This window comes from Muntiacus reevesi, chromosome X (assembly GCF_963930625.1).
Source record: "Muntiacus reevesi chromosome X, mMunRee1.1, whole genome shotgun sequence".
Lineage (NCBI taxonomy): Eukaryota > Metazoa > Chordata > Mammalia > Artiodactyla > Cervidae > Muntiacus > Muntiacus reevesi.
Window position 1 is genome coordinate 44,388,306 of NC_089271.1, and position 15,742 is coordinate 44,404,047.

The following is a 15,742-nucleotide window of genomic DNA, read 5'->3' on the forward strand; positions in this document are numbered from 1 at the left end:
GTCACATCTCATTTATGACTGGTGGAAACTCAAAATGGTACAGTCACTTTAGAAGACAATTTGGCAGTTTCTCGTAAATGCATACAATATATTTATCATATGATCCAGTAATCCTGCTCTTAAGTATTTACCCAAGATAACTAAAAGACTATATATTCATATCAAAAAACCTGTATTCTGATGTTTAAAGAGTAGCTTTATTCATAATCACTCCAAACCAGAAATAACCAAGATGTCTGTTAAAAGACAACTATCAAAAACAATGTTATAGCTATACAGTGGAATACTAGTAGGCAATTAAAAAAAGCATACTTGATTCATGCAACAAGGTGGATGATTCATAAATGTATTTTTACAAGTGAAAAAAAAAAACGTATTCAAAGACTATATATTGTATGATTCTACCTAGCTGACATTATGACTACCCTTGTGGCTCAAATGGTAAAGAATCTGCCTGCAATGCAGGAGACTCAGGTAAAACTATAGGGATGGAAAACAGAACAGTAGCTGCCAGAGACTGAGGTAGAAGACTAGTTAACAACAAATGGATTGCACAAGAAGATTTTTGTATGACAAGACTAACTCTTCAGTGCGGTACTAGAGTGGTAGATACATGATTCTATGAGTTTGTAAAAACCCATCGAATTTTACAGAACAAAGAGTAGAATTAAAACCAACCAAGACACCAGGGCATCCTAGGATGTAATGAAATATGTGACAAATGAATTTCAGTATATTATAAGTGCATGACAGAACCTCATTGAAGCTTGTGAGGGGAAAAAAGCCAATTTCATTAAAAAAAAAACCCACTTTCGAATAATTTCAGATTTACAGAAAAGTTAACAAAGATAGTACAGAGTACCTATATACTCCTCACTCAATTCTCCCCATTGTTAGTATCTCTCATTTCCATAGTACAATTGTCACCTAAGAAACCAACATTACTGTTGTACAGTACATTACTATTAACTGAACTGCAGACTTTATTTGGATGTCACCAGTTTTTCTATTAATATTGTCTTTTCCACTCCAGGACCCAATCCAGGATAACACATTAAGCTTAGTTATGTCTCCCCAGTCTCTTCTAGTCTTTGACAGTTTCTCAGTCTTTCCTGACCTTCATTATCTTGAGGGATACTGGCTTTATATACAGTAGAATGTCCCTCAAATGCCTTTCTTATCACATTGTATCATGTGGTATATATTATCAACTTCACTTATTACTAATGATGTCAACCTTCACATCAGCCTTCCCTAGTAGCTCAGATGGTAAGGCATCCACCTGCAATACAGGAGACCTGGGTTCAATCCCGGGCTTGGGAAGATCCCCTGGAGAAGGAAATGGCAACCCACTCAAGTATTCTTATCTGGAGAATCCCATGGACAGAGGAGCCTGGTGGATCACAGTCCATGGGGTCGCAAAGAGTCAGACACAACTGAGCAACAAAACACACAACCTTCACACCACTTGGTTAATGTAGTGTTTGCCATGTCTCTCCATTGTAAAGCTATTATTTTTCCTTTTCCCTAGTTAACTTTGGATATGAGTCACAGTCTAGCCCACCCTAGGAGAAGATTAGGTTCCATCTCCTGGAAGAGTGAGTTATCAACCTATATTATTTGGAATTCTCTTGTAAGCAAGATTTGTCTCTTCTTCCCCATTTATCTATTTATTTAAGCATTTCTGATTAACTTGGGAAAACAGTATTTTTACTGGATAATCTAAGGCTAAACACAAAAAGAACTGTATATATACATTGTATTCTAGTTGATAAATTTGTTTCTCACAGCAACAATTCTAAAACTACTTTACATTAGTGTGTGTGTATGTGCATACTCAGTCATGTCCAACTCTTTGCAACCCCATGGACTGTAACCCGCCAGGCTCCTCCGTCCATGAGATTCTCCAGGCAAGAATACTAGAGTGGGTAGCCATTCCCTTCTCCAGGGGATCTTACTGACGCAAGGATTGAACCCGGGTCTCCTGTATTGCACGCAGATTCTTTACCATCTGAGCCATCAGGGAAGCCCACTTTTCACTATTATTGTTGAACAAATAAGTAAACTAAATTTGTGGTCAGAGGATGCAGATTTCTCCCTACCAGGGAAAGAACTTAAAAAAATAAGTAATGGGGTTCAGTTCAGTTCAGTCACTCAGTCATGTTCTACACTTTGTGACCCATGGACTGCAGCACGCCAGGCTTCTCTGTCCATCACCAACTCCCGGAGCTTACTCAAACTTGTGTCCATCGAATCTGGGATGCCATCCAACCATCTAAGCCTCTGTTGTCCCCTTCTCTTCCTGCCTTCCATCTTTCCTAGCATCAGAGTCTTTTTCAATGAGTCAGTTCTTTGCATAAGGTGGCCAAATTATTGGATCTCACCAAAAAAAGATATCCCACGTCCAAGGGCAAAGGAGAAGCCCCAGCAAGACAGTAGGAGGGGCAAAATCATGTTTAGGATCAAACCCCATACCTGCCAGAGACACTCGGAGGGCTAAAACAAAACCTTGTGTGCACCAGGACCCAGAGACCACAAAGAGACTGAGCCAGACGTGTGTTTCAGTCTCCTGCAGAGGTATGGGTGAGCAGTGGTCTGCTGCAGGGGCAGGGGCTCTGGGTGAATATACCTGGGTCACACATCCTGTGGTATAAGCCCTCTTGGAGGAGGTCGCCATTAACTCCATCATAGAGCCACCAAGCAGACGATCCAAACACTGCAGAACAATTATACCAAAGAAATTCTCATACCGTTAAGAAAGTTCTATGGCCCACAACAGATTTCCCAACCTGGGGATCTGGCAAAGGGACTGAGAATCCCCAGAGAATTTGACTGTGGAGGCCAGAGGGATTTGACTACAGAACTTACACAGGACTGGGGTAAAAGTCTCTTGGAGGATACAAACAAAACCTTGTACACACCAGGACCCAGGAGAAAGGAGCAGTGACTCCACAAGAGACTAACCCAAACTTGCTGTGAGTGTCCAGGATTCTCCAGTGGAGGCATGGGTTGGTGGTGGCCTACTGTAGGGTCAGGGGCACTGAGTGCAGCAGTGTATGCATGGGACCTTTTGAAGGAGGTCGCCATTATCTCCATTACCTACCATAGTTTTGTCTCAGGTCCAACAAGAGGGAGGAAACACAGCCCCACCCATAAAGAGAAAATTGAATTAAAGATTTACTGAGCATGGCCCCGCCCATCAGAACAAGACCCAATTTCCTCCACAGTCAGTCTCTCCCATCAGAAAGTTTCCATAAGCCTCTTATCCTTATCCATCAGAGGTCAGACAGAGTGAAAACCACAATCACAGAAATCTAATCAAACTGAGTAAGCCAAAGCTTTTGACTGTGTGGATCACAACAAACTGTGGAAAATTCTTAAAGAGATGGGAATAACAGACCACCTGACCTGTCTCCTGAGAAATCTGTATGCAGGTCAAGAAGCGACAGTTAGAATTGGACATGGAACAACAGACTGGTTCCAAATCAGGAAAGGAGTACGTCAAGGTTGTATATTGTCACCCTGCTTATTTAACTTATATGCAGAGTACATCATGAGACTAAGATCATGGCATCCAGTCCCACCACTTCATGGCAAATAGATGGGGAAACAGTGGCTAACTTTATTTTTCTGGGCTCCAAAATCACTGCAGATGGTGACTGCAGCCATGAAATTAAAAGATGCTTACTCCTTGGAAGGAAAGTTATGATCAACCTAGACAGCATATTAAAAAGCAGAGACATTACTTTGCCAACAAAGGTCCGTCTAGTCAAGGCTTTGGTTTTTCTAGTGGTCATGTATGGATGTGAGAGTTGGTCTATAAAGAAAGCTGAGTGCCAAAGAATTGATGCTTTTGAACTGTGGTGTTGGAAGATTCTTGAGAGTCCCTTGGACTGCAAGGAGATCCAACCAGTCCATCCTAAAGGATATCAGTCCTGGGTGTTCATTGGAAGGACTGATGCTGAAGCTGAAACTCCAATACTTTGGCCAACTGATGTGAGGAGCTGACTCATTTGAAAAGACCCTGATGCTGGGAAAGATTGATGGCAGGAGGAGAAGGGGATGACAGAGGATGAGATGGTTGGATGGCATCACCGACTCAATGGACATGGGTTTGGGTAGACTCCAGGAGTTGGTGATGGACAGGGAGGCCTGGCGTGCTGCAGTCCATGGGGTCGCAAAGAGTCAGACACGACTGAGTGACTGAACTGACATCATGAGAAATGTTAGGCTGGATGAAGCACAAGCTGGAATTAAGATTGCTGGGAGAAATGTCAATAATCTCAGATATGCAAATGATACCACCTTTATGGCAGAAAGCAAAGAAGAACTAAAGAGCCTGTTGATGAACGTGAAAGAGGAGAGTGAAAAAGTTGGCTTAAAACTCAACATTCCGAAAACTAAGATCATGGCATCCGGTCCCATCACTTCATGGCAGGTAGATGAGAAATAATGGAAACAGTGACAGACTTTATTTTTTGAGGTTCCAAAATCACTGCAGATGGTGACTGAAGCCATGAAATTAAAAGCTTCTTGCTCTTTGGAAGAAAAGTTTTGACCAACATAGACAGCATATTAAAAAGCAGAGGCCTTTGCCAACAAAGGTCCATCTAGTCAAAGCTATGGTTTTTCCAGTGGTCATGTATGGATGTGAGAGTTGGACTATAAAGAAAGCTGAGCACTGAAGAACTGATGCTTTTGAACTGTGGTGTTGGAGAAGACTCTTAAGAATCCCTTGGACTCCAAGGAGATCCAACTAGCCCATCCTAATGGAAATCAGTCCTGAATATTCATTGGAAAGACTGATGCTGAAGCTGAAACTCCAATACTTTGGCCACCTGATGTGAAGAGCCATTGGAAAAGACTCTGATGCTGGGAAAGTTTGAAGGCAAGAGGAGAAGAGTACAATAGAGGATTAGATGGTTAGATAATATCACTGACTCGATGGACATGAGTTTGAGTAAGCTCCAGGAATTGGTGATGGACAGGGAAGCCTGGCATCCTGTAGTCCATGGGTCACAAAGAGCCAGGCACAACTGAGCCACTGAACTGAACTGAATCAAACTGATCACATGAACCACAACCTTGTCTAACTCAATGAAACTATGAGCCACGCCATGTAGGGCCACCCAAGATGGACAGGTCATGGTGGAGATTTCTGACAAAATGTGGTCCATTGGAGAAGGGAATGGCAAGCCACTTCAGTATTCTTGCTTTGAGAACCCCATGAACAGTATGAAAAGGCAAAAGTAATGGGGTAGGCTAGAATAAACCCAGAGGTGCCTTGGGTGCTGGATTAGAATCAGAAATATCACTATGAATGTAGGTAGGTAGGTAGATATTTATAGATAGATATAAGATTATAGATATTTGTGTATACAAGAGTTAGTATACATACATCTATTTCATTTCTTTGTCTGCCAAGATGGTCTAGAAGCAATGACATCTCAGTACCAATGAGCACATCCAGTGCCCAGATCTTGGCTTTCAAATCCTATCCTCTGATAAAAGGAACTCGAGTTCCTTGGTGAAACAGCTGAATCTAGGGATTGAGTACACTACTTGTATACAGTAATACAATGACATCCATGTTATTACTTGACATATATTTAGAATACTGGCAACTAATTAGACAATTGAGAAAATCTCTATGTGAGCCATTGGTGTAGGGGCTAAAAACCTCTAGCAGCTGAATAGAGTCTATGGGTCAAGCCATTGTGTATGGCTGTGTACTACAAAACCCTATAGGCATCATTCATGTAGAACACAACATAAATAGCACCCTTCTGGTTGGGCAGCATACAATATGTACAATCATAGAAGTACCACAGTATGCAGTCAGCAGTCTGCAATTTTTGCTTGATCCCCTTCACCAAATTGATGCCACCTTCACCGCCAGGACTTTGAGTTCCTCTATAATTTGGACATTTTTCAGGCAAATAGCTCTCCAATGAAAGTTCCTTAATCCGTCCTCCATTCTAAAGAGACCACAGGCTAATCAAGCAGTTTGTTCATGTTTGTCTCACACTCTTCTCAGTTAATGCTGCTCTTCTATGACTTTCCTCACCAACTCCATCTCCACTAGAATACTACCTGCTTATCTTCTCCCAAGAAGCCTCAATTAGCTTTAACCTCATCAGCCTTTGAAGCCTCATAAAGAAGAGAGTCATTTTTTGGCATTTGTCCTATTCTTCCTCTTATAAGTCTGAGTTCAGGATTCTTATTCATCATGATGTCCTGTAATAGGATCTCTACAAAATGGTTGTGTAAGCTATGCATCCTAGTCTATGCATTGGAGCTCTGCAGTGTACAACCTGCCCAACACTACGGAGCAGTTCTGAATCTTTAATATTTTCCATGTAAGTATCTTGAAAATGACTATTTAACTGAAATGGAAACATAAACGTTACAGTTCTATAAAAGTTACAGAATATATGACATACATTGATTTCTCGCTCATGTCCAGGAAAGATGGTTGCATAAAACAAGTTTTTACTATCAAATTAAAAAAAAAATTTAGCAGCTGAAAAATATCTAGATATGGGAGTTTAAAAGCCTCTTTCAAGCACCCAATCCTTTTTTTTTTTTTTTTTTTTGGTTACTGTTAGCATTTATTTTTCCTCCAATTATTTTTATTTTTACAACATTTGTAGTGGGTTTTTACAACATTGTAGTGGGTTTTGCCATATATTGACATGAATAAGCCATGGATTTACATGTGTTCCCCATCCTGAACTCCCCTCCCACATCCCTCCCCATCCCATCCCTCTGGGTCATCCCAGTGCACCAGCCCTGAGCACTTGTCTCATGCATCCAACCTGGACTGGCGATCTGTTTCACACTTGATAATATACATGTTTCGAAGCTGTTCTATCAGATCATCCCACCCTCGCCTTCTACCATAGAGTCCAAAAGTCTGTTCTATACATCTGTGTCTCTTTTTCTATCTTGCATATAGGGTTATCATTACCATCTTTCTAAATTCCATATATATGCATTGGTATACTGTATTGGTGTTTTTCTTTCTGGCTTACTTCATTCTGTATAATGGGCTCCAGTTTCATCCACCTCATTAGAACTGATTCAAATGTATTCTTTTTAATGGCTGAGTAATATTCCATTGTGTATATGTACCACTGCTTTCTTATCCATTCGTCTGCTGATGGGCATCTAGGTTGCTTCCATGTCCTGGCTATTATAAACAGTGCTGCAATGAACACTTGGGTACACGTATCTCTTTCAATTCTGGTTTCTTTGGTGTATATGCCCTGCAGTGGGATTGCTGGGTCATATGGCAGTTCTATTTCCAGGTTTTAAGGAATCTCCACACTGTTCTCCATAGTGGCTGTACTGGTTTGCATTCCCACCAACAGTGTAAGAGGGTTCCCTTTTCTCCACACTCTCTCCAGCATTTATTGCTTGTAGACTTTTGGAAAGCAGCCATCCTGACTGGCGTGTAATGGTACCTCATTGAGGTTTTGAGTTGCATTTCTCTGATAATGAGTGATGTTGAGCATCTTGTCATGTGTTTGTTTGCCATCTGTATGTCTTCTTTGGAGAAAAGTCTGTTTAGTTCTTTGGCCCATTTTTTGATTGGGTCATTTATTTTTCTGGAACTGAGCTGCAGGAGTTGCTTGTATATTTTTGAGATTAATCCTTTGTCTGTTTCTTCATTTTCTCCCAATCTGAGGGCTGTCTTTTCACCTTGCTTATAGTTTCCTTTGTTGTGCAAAAGCTTTTAATTTTAATTAGGTCCCATTTGTTTATTTTTGCTTTTATTTCCAATATTCTGGGAGGTGGGTCATAGAGGATCTTGCTGTGATTTATGTTGGAGAGAAGCACCCAATTCTTATGGAATTTTTCATTCTTAATAACTACTACCACAACAAAAACAATGTTTATTTCCTGCAGTGCTTTTCCCTTCTCCTTCTGGCTAACTTTTTCTCATCTTTCAATACTCAATGTCACCTTCAGAGGGCTTCCTGAATTGTTTCCCAGCTCTGTAGGGATGATACTCTAGTGGACCCCACATTACCCAGTTATTTCTATTAATATTATATAGTGACAATATCTTTTCAAATTGGTGCCCTTCATTAAAACATAAGGTCCTTCAGGCAGAAATTGTGATTTCATTAGTAATCTCTATTTCCCCAGTTCTAAGTACAGTCAATATCTAGCTGCTATTTTTTAAAATGCTATTGAACTTAATTCATTCAATCAATCATCATTCATTTACTTAACAAATATTTACTAAGTATGGAAGTATATGCAAGGCATTATGCTAGGCTTAAATATACAGCAGTAAATAAATCAGATAAAAAATCTGTGCCTTCATCATATGTTTAACGGTAAAAAGTGCTATGGAGAGACATAAAACAAAGAATGGTAGAGAGAGTATTGGGAGTACAATTATAAATATAGTGGTCAGAAAAAAAAGCCTTAGTGAAAGTTGACATTTGTGTAAAGAGGTAAAAAGAAGAAATATTAAGTCAAGCGGATTTCTGGAGGAAGAGTATACCAGACAGTAGCAACAGCCAGTGCAAAGCCCCTGAGACATGGACAAGACTGGTATGTCCAGAGCAGAGTAAGCCAAGGCAGGAGTTACTAGAGATGGGACCAGAAAAGCAATCAGACACCAGATTATGATGGTATTACCTTACATAGATGGGCAAGGGAAAGAAAAATGTGAAGAAATAGGGTATAACAGCAAATAGAAAACACAAAATAAGATGACTGAAAAAAGTCCAAATGTATCAGCAATCATAATAAAAGGGAAGAGCTTAAATTCCTCTATTAAAAGAAAAAGAAATACTGGATTCTTGATGTCATAAGAGGCAAAATGTTAAAAATATTTACAATAAATGCATTGTTGAAGATATTTCATAAACATTCTATCAAAATGTAACCAATGGTAATATCAGGCAAAGTTAAGTTTCAGTCAAAAACCATTAGACAAAGAAGTATATTTTATACTGATAAAAGTATGGTCTACAAAGAAGCTATATCAGCCTTGAATCTCTTTGTACAGATAAAAAAAAATTAAGAGGACTAAACTACATAAAACAAAAACTGAATGATATAAGGAAAACAATTGGTAAAACACAAATTCAAATCTTTACTATGGCTTGACTTTGACCATTAGGCCATGGACCTTTAGGATCTCCCTGACCAGGGTACCTACAGCTCCTTCTGCCTCACTGCACTATTTCATAAGTGCACTCTCATCTCAGGCTTTGCACAGACTGTTTCCTATGCTTACAACATCTTTCCTCAGATAATCACAGGCCTTGCCCCCTCCCCACTTCATTTAAGTCTCTGCACCAACACATGAAGTAAAAGCATTTGCATGGAATTTGTACTGACATTTGACATAATTGGTCTTGGACTCCCTTATTTGTACTTGTTCTCCATTCCTCTTGTCCATTCTGCTCAAATGTTACCTTATCAGAGAGGTCTGCTCTCACACCTTATCTAAAACAGCACCCCCCCTACTACCAACATCCCTGTCACTTGGTATTTTATCTGTTCTGTTTTTCTACTTACCACCTGAAACATTATAGATTTTATTTATTTATTTATTGTTTGTCTCCTCCAACCTGAAGGTAAGTTTCATGAGAGCATAGTCTTTGTTTCATTAACTGCTATATCCTCCACACCTAAGACAGGGCCCAGCACGTGGTAGGCCTTTGATAAATAATTGTCAAACTAATAAGTGAATCCTAGTGGATAATTTACACACTCACTCATATATAGACAAACTGAGTGACTTTCATTAAACTATGAGGGCTCTACAGAGCAATTTCCTCAACTTAGTGAGTGGAAAATTATTGATTCATAATTCCCTAATTTCTCAAACACCATCAGTCATATCCAACTCGTTGTGACCCCATGGACTGTAGCCTGCCAGGCTCCTCTGTCCATGGAATTCCCCAGATGGGAATACTGGAGTACTGCCATTTCCTTCTCTAGGGAGACCTTTCCAATTGAGGGATCAAACCCAGGTCTCCCAAATTCCTGGCAGATTGTTTACCATCTGAGCCTCAAGGGAAACCCTTTCAAACACCATAACCTCTCCTAATCTTAGATTACCTCATTGTAAACTTTCCTAAACAGCCCATAGGCATTCTTCATCATGGTGCTCAAAGCAAGAGCAAAGTAAAATTTATGCTCTCCTTTGATATCATGTAATCTTTATTCTCCCAGTAGGAAAAGATGGAAAAGCTTATTCATTGGTCAATAATTACTTTTATATTCTGTGTACCCTTAACTAGGATTTGACACCTCTTTTAGGGTACACGAGTCACAGGACTTTTTATCTTCATGAGAGGGCTATTCCTAATTTTTCCTGTGATGAAATGGGAGACCTTTGAATCCCTTACCTAATAGTCTGAGTAAATAATCCTTTAAATCAGGGTGGAAAAAAAGAGGTAGAAAAAAGTTATATACCAGGAAAGTTAAATATAGCACAGCCTGTCTTCTAGGAAGAAAAGCAACCAATAAGAATAGCTGCATGGGCATCATTTATTCTGCACCACTTTCTGGGGTTTTAATACTGTGTGCTTCAGGGGGCCAATACACAAGTATGCTCTAGAATTCATCCATCTCCTTGGCAGGCTTTAACAGTTTCGAGACTATACTTTTCTGTTTGATGCACTCTAAGTCCGCAATTTAACTCATACTTGTCTTTTATTCAACACTCCTTTGAAATAAAATCTCCACCTTCTCTCCTTAACTAAATCTTACCTACCTTTCTAAGTACAGATTAAATCTCACCTCCTTGAACCTTTTTCTGATCTTACCCCAGGAATCACTGTCTTCGCTGAATTCTGAAATCGCTTCTTAGGGGCAATGAATGCACTGTGAGAAAGTCACTAGGAGGAACACAAAGATAAGACATTGTCCCTTTACCTCATTCATGCTTATTCCTTGCCCATTCCTATCTATTTAGACAAATGAAATGAAAGAGCAATCATAACTATTAGGCAAATGAAAGAAAGAAAAATATACCATGGTAGAAGAAACACTGCCAGTAATTAACTGCCTGAGAATTTAGAAAAGGGAGAAATCACCAAGCCCTGAGGTAGTTTGAAAAAGATATGCCAAGAAGACACTGGAACTAGGGCTAAGGGAATGGGGAGAATTTATATAGATGTAAAAGAGGGCATTATAAGTGGACAAGACAGAAGTAAATGAAGAATTGAGATAGGAAGAAAAAAAAAAAAAACACAAACAAGCTATGTTCCAGGAGCAGGAAATAGGAAAAACTCTGAACACTGTTCTTTCATGTGCCTGATCCTATGCCTCACCACAGTAGGTGCTCAGAATGCATCATTGAGTGAACAGAGAAGGGTGATAATATTTTTACTGATAATAGTCTGCCATTCAGTTAATACATGAACAGAAGATAGCTTTGTGTTAAGGAAGTATAAGAACATTAAATTGCCACAAACATGAAATGTTAGCTTGCTATCATGTCTTACTGATAGGCAGTATTATTAAGATAAACTAAAGGGATTTACCTTTAAAATTTTAGTTGAAATGAATAATAAGATGCAAATGTAATTGAAATCATTAACATTGCTAATGGTTGTTCTCTATATTTGGTGGTCCAAGATACCAACATTAAAGCCAAATATTTATAAAATTCTATGCAGTGTATTTCATCATATTTCCTTCTTATTACAAGTGGTGACCTTTTTGATTTTTGAAAACTCTTCTTTGGAGAGACTACTTTATCTTGTCTCTACAAATAAGAACTTACGTACTCAATTAACCACTGACAGGACTTATTGTTTCTGTGAGAGCAATAAGTGACTACAAGAAGAACACATCCATTAATGATTTGCTGAACCATCATTCCACAGTTGTTTGAGGCATTATCACAAGGTGCTTGAGTGAAAGGTTTTTCTTCTGCTGAAATCTATAACATGTATCAGCAAGGGCTGGGATAGCTGCTGTGGACCTGTGGGGCTCACTCCCTCATGCTTGTCTTTGAGCAACAAACCGATCCCATCAAAGTTTTTTTTCTCCCTAAGTGTCAGACAAATGACTCGGTTTTGAAAAACCTAACCATCCAGTGGCTTAATTTCACTAACAAAATAAACTGGTGTGTGCTATGTGAGTGTGCAATACATATGTGTTATGGATGCAGGAGCTGAGATGGTGGTTTACAAACTATAAAAACTCATATTTAAAAACAAAACATGGGACTTCCCTGGTGGTCCAGGGGCTAAGATTCTGAACTCCCAGTGCAGGGAGTCTGGTTTCCATCCCAGCTCAGGGAAGTAGATCCCACATGCTGCAACAAAAGACCCTGCATACTGCAATGAAGACTGAAGGTCTCACATGCCACAACTAAGACCTGGCACAGTCAAATAAATCAGTCAATAACTTTTTTAATAAAAAATAAAAACAAAACAAGAAAACTAGATCTCAGGGAACATAAACTAATATGTCCAAACTATGATTGCCTGTGGCAAAGATGTCACATTTTCCTCCATTTAAAGGCATCTTCAATGAGGTCAGTTTCTTCCCTCCCATGAGTAACTTTTTGTGGCCCTTACATAACACAGAGACGAATAAGAAAGTTTGATATTAAATGAAAAAGATGAGAAGAGAATTATTTTTCACTAAGAAAGAGGAAAGCTCTTGTCATACAGTTAAACAAATGAACTGAAGTGTTTTGTTGAGTTAAACACAGGGTTAGTTAATTCACACAAAGGTACCTGGAAACATAAAGAGTTTTTTAGAGATGTCATCCTCAAGGAATACTTATGAGAAAGAAAAAAAAATGCAAGTGAAATTAAGTTGGAAGGGAAAATTAATACATACAATTGCAACAATAGACCAGCTAGTTGGTCTTAAAACTCAGTTATGAGAACTGTATAAAAGCTGAACACACCTTAATTAATACAAGTGAAAATGAAGAGACTCACGTTCTGCCCCTAAGTGTACCAAGAGCCACCTAGTGAAAAGCATGCTCCAAACAGGACAGAAATAGAGATGGGCAGGGTGCAAAGTTTATAACTTCTCCCTCACAGCTGATCATCCTTAAACACATTGTGTTCTGAATTCAAAGTAGGCATAAGATAAGAAAACCCTCCTAGATCCTGTTCTAGATACATCTCTCTTTATCTCTTTATCACAAAGGCCAGCACAAAGGCCAGAATCTCAGAATTTGCCAGGTCTCTGAAAACATGGTAAGGAGGAAACAATTTTGCTTTGACAGTCAACTGACATCTATGTAACTCTTTATGTCAATTATTTCTCCAGTTGTGGAAAGATGATCAATTTTAAATGAAGCCATAATTCTAGTATTCATGGTCCTTTTTTTCCTTATAAGTTTTTGGTTTGGATCAGTTACTCAGCTTTAAATGACATGAGTTTCAGGGTCACAGCCCTTGATCTGCCCTCCCACACTCCTCATATCACAAGGCCAAGAGTAAAAGTAGCTGCCCAGAGCAAATAGCTCCTGCATGTTTCCTCACATATCCCCAAATTCCACGGAAACCAGGCCAAAAGGATCCAAGAAACTACAAGAAAGGGCATTTTAAAACAATCTAACAAAACAGGTACCTTTTCTTATCTATGTTTCCACCATTGTGCTTGTGCTCATGAAAGTGGTGAGGGGATGAGGAAAGGCCTTATTTTCTATGTTGGCTATTGGCAACATACTTTAAGGGATTCCCCCCCCCCCACCACCACCACAAAACACACAATTGAAAGTGGAAAGTCCTTCAATAGAGGGCCAATTGTGGTTGTTTGTTTTAAGTGTCACCTTGACTGAATTAAGGGACTCCCCAATAGCTGGCAAAGCATTATTTCTGGGTGTGTCTGTGAGAGTGTTTCTGGAAGAGATTGACATTCAAATCAGTAGTCTAAATAAAATTCCCCTCAACGAGGCAGGTGGGCAGCATCCAACCCATTGAAGGCCTGAGTGGAACACAAAGGGGTATGAAGGGCAAGTTCACTCTGTCAGCTTGAGTTGAGACACCCATCCTCTCCTTTCCTTGATGCTGGTACTCCTGGTTCTCAGGCCTTTAGAGTCAGAATGAATTATACCACCAAGTTTCCTTGTTCTCTAGCTTGCAGGCAGCATACCAGGAACTTCTCAGCTTCCATAATTGCATGCACCAATTCCTATGATATCTATCTATCTCTCCAGCCAATTCCTATGACATCTATCTACCTACCTGTCTATCCTATTGGTTCTGTTTCTCTGGAGAATCCTAAATAATACACCAATGCTTTTGTGGGATATAGAGAGCATGTTTTTTTTTTATATCACATGGTGATATACTTTTAGAAGATTAACCCCAAACTTCCAAGGTATAAAATGATAGCAGGAAGGAATGGTTGTCTTCAAGTTTTTTAAATTTCAATAGGGAAGACATAGGAACTCACCATAGACTTTTATAAAATATCAATTATTAGATGGTACATTTTGACAGTAAACCTCAAATTCATCTTCTGAAAACCTGAGATTAAGAGTGATTAGCCGTAGGACTTGGAAATGTGGGAACAGAACTTCACTGAAGAGTCAAAAATCAAACTTGTCAAGAACAAAATCTCTCTTTCCCAACCCTAAACAAGTTCCCTCAAAGAGACAGAACTAACACAGTATCCTCAAAGGAGAAAATGAGAATGTGAAGGGCAAAATCTCTAAAAGGAATTTCCTGCTTTCACACCAAGATTCTGCTGACTACGTTGATGGTGTGCAGAAAACAAAAATGGGAATCCTTTGGGTTGATTGGGCAGGGGCATATGGAGTACCAGTCTGGGAAAAGAGCAGCCCTGCTCATGGACCAAAGACTGAGCACACCCAATAGAAATACAAGCATAGCTAGCATTGACCAAGGTCATACACCACACTGGCTACTTCATACCAGCATTTGATCATTTAACTCTCATGGAAACTATCTGAAAGAGATACTTTAATTTCCATCTTAAAATGAGGAGACAGAGACAAGAGACTAACCTGAACTAGCAAATGATAGAGTCAGGAGTCAGCCCATATCTTTCTGACTCCTCCCTTTAAGCAACTCTACCTTCCTGTGTTGAGACTGACTCTTCACTCCCAGGGCTTTACAGCCTCTTCTTTCACAGACATTAAAAAACAATGCCATTCTTAACTCATTCAGCATGTAAAAATCACAGAGGCTCTCTCTAGAGAAAGCCAAAATACCAGTATGAAAAATAGAATTCACAATCTGACAATTTGCCATGTCTGAAGAGGTGAATGCTACCATCTTTATTTGCTAATATATCCCATTCCTGAAAGTGTTATATAGCTGATAGTCTTTGTTTAAATTAAAATGAAAAAAATGGGTTTCAAAAAGGTTAACGATATCATGACAGTGCTTCAAATAATTTCTTAGACTGAGAAGTCTCAAAACCAGAGTTGGAAATAACTAATTTGAAAGCTTTTTAAGAAAATAATTCACAACTTGGAACTATGACGTTCTAGATTGTCCTTTGGCAGAGGGAAGCAGAGAAATAATCTATTATAACCCATACCTCAACCTCCCTGTCCTATGCTTCTGGTCTCTCTAATAGCAGTAACATTTCTCTCTTCCTTAAAACATCTGAACACCTCTATGTTCTGTCAGTTTGCTAATTACTATACTTGTATCTCTGCAATTGTTTTCTTCCTGCTCCCTGTCTGTTGCGACCACTGGTATCCTAGTACAGATCCTTCTTAACTCTTGCCTCTGAAGTGGCTTCCTTCCCTGTTTCCAGTTCT